Source organism: Notothenia coriiceps, unplaced genomic scaffold, assembly GCF_000735185.1.
Source record: "Notothenia coriiceps isolate Sejong01 unplaced genomic scaffold, NC01 NC01_scaffold00037246, whole genome shotgun sequence".
NCBI lineage: Eukaryota > Metazoa > Chordata > Actinopteri > Perciformes > Nototheniidae > Notothenia > Notothenia coriiceps.
Genome location: NW_011369947.1, coordinates 12,704,299 through 12,706,384, shown reverse-complemented (window position 1 = coordinate 12,706,384; position 2,086 = coordinate 12,704,299). Strand labels below are relative to the sequence as shown.

At 37.7% G+C, this 2,086-nt stretch overlaps 1 protein-coding gene and 1 long non-coding RNA gene across 2 annotated transcripts in view; one reads left to right on the top strand and one right to left on the bottom strand.

The window, feature by feature from the left end:
• LOC104965812 (uncharacterized) overlaps positions 1-2,086 on the top strand; it is a 24,644-nt gene that overhangs the window by 6,056 nt on the left and 16,502 nt on the right. The gene's annotated exons all lie outside the window — the stretch shown is intronic.
• Positions 754-2,086, bottom strand: part of LOC104965811 (uncharacterized) — a 2,294-nt gene continuing 961 nt past the window's right edge. Inside the window, exon 3 of the long non-coding RNA XR_800584.1 lies at positions 754-1,113. This is a non-coding gene — a long non-coding RNA (uncharacterized lncRNA). The remainder of the gene's footprint in view (positions 1,114-2,086) is intronic.

Genomic DNA, 2,086 nt, shown 5'->3' with positions numbered 1-2,086 from the left:
GACACAAGACGAGGCACGGCTCATTTTCTCCCGGTCTCACTCTGCATAAAATACACAGTCAGTGGATTCAAGGCTTTTATTGTCATTCGTTCATAGCTTCAGTGTAGTTATGTCGATGAAAATCTGAGGTCCCAGGCTCCTCCAACAGTGCAACACAATAAAACAGATAAAATAGTGCAAGTAAATACAATAAAATAGAATGGAAGGTGGTGTGTAGGTCACACAGGGCCGTTTCTTCCTATAGGTCAGTGTTTCTCAAACTTGTTCATACCAAGGACCACTTAACCAATAAAAAAACACTCGCGGACCACCAAACTCCACAACTATCCAAAAAACACATCGTTTTTCTAGAACAGATTACAAATCGCCTGAAAATGGTACAAACAAGTGGAAACATGTGTGATGAAGGTGTTGCCCTGGGCTATATCATGCAATCGAAAGTGAAACGTAAGCTCGCTCCATTGTGGAGATATTCCCGCGAGAGTACGGAAAACTTAAATTAATTAATTTAAAATGTGAAATGTTACCAATATACTCACGGACCACTAGGGGGCGCTCACGGACCACCAGTGGTCCGCGGACCACACTTTGAGAAGCACTGTTCTAGCAGTCTGTTGTTGGAGATCTTCTCTGTTGTTGGAGATCCTCTTCCAGTCTGTTTCCAGCCAGCAGTCTCTGTCATTGGCGTCAAACTGGAAACTTGTTCTATGTTGTATCTTTGACCAAATGCATTGTTCAATATAATGTGATTGATTTGAATTGTTGTCATTTTTCACTTCTGTTCACTCTTAATTTTACTTGTAATTTTTAAGATTTCTCTTTGCAAAATAAAAATAAAGACTATTTCAACCAATTACCTTTTATTGTAAGTGGGAAGTCATTGTACAGAATTAACACGTTAACCAAAAAACACAAACTTCAGACATTGATAAGAAAATCTTGAACTCTCAACAACTTATTCTCAGTGTTTAATATCTCCTTGAAGAGTGAAGGATGAAGATGTGTGAATGTAGGAAATAAATGACAGCTCTTAACATCTGTGCTAATAAGAAAAACCCTCCTTTGATCCATTCAGCTTCCATTTGATCCTCAGATTATGGCTGATTTCATGAACTGGAAGGAGAAAAAAATATTATAAATTAAAATATAACCTTATGTATTCCACTCCAGATAAAGGATATTTTCACAGCAGATCAACAGTCAGAGAAACAAAGTAAACAAAATGACTGAGTGGTAAATACAAATTAAACAGGATTGAAATACAAAAAAACAAACGTCTGTATGCACCTAATATGTGTCACATTGTAATAGAATAGAATATATAACTAACTATACATATATGTATATTAATTTCATTTGAGACATCAATATATATCTCTTATTGTGTTTAATTAAACATGTAAATAAATATAAAACAGTGTGATGTTATGTTGAGTGTAGTTACGCAGAAATTCTTAAAATGCATCATTGCAAATAGATAGGTAATTGAATGTGTTAATTTATTTTTTACTAGGACTTCAGTCATATCTTATCTGCAATCTGACAGTCTTAGGCCCCGTTTACACGGAGACGGAAAATAAAATGAACCGAATTCGATATCAAAAAAGTCTTCCGTTCACACGCAATCGGCTCAATAAACGTGTCCGTTCACACGAGACCGCTCGACCCGCTGGAGACGCTGTAGTACATATTCGACCTTGGGACCCGTTATCGTTTGAGGGCTCCATTTCCGCGGTTCCGTTGCGGCCTCGTGTGAACGGACCGTCCACACGATAGAGAGCTGTAGCAGATAACACCCGTTCCGTCCCCGTGTAAACAGTGCCTTAATGATCAGTGACTACCAATCAGATTCGAGCATTGTTGATGAGTAAAATAAAATGGATAGATAGATAGATAAGTAGGCAGATAGGTAGGTAGGTAGGTAGGTAGGTAGGTAGGTGGGTGGATGGATGGATGGATGGATGGATGGATGGATGGATGGATAGATAGATAGATAGATAGATAGATAGATGGATGGATGGATAGATGGATAGATAGATAGATAGATAGATTGATTGATTGATAGGTAGATAGATAAATATTCCCA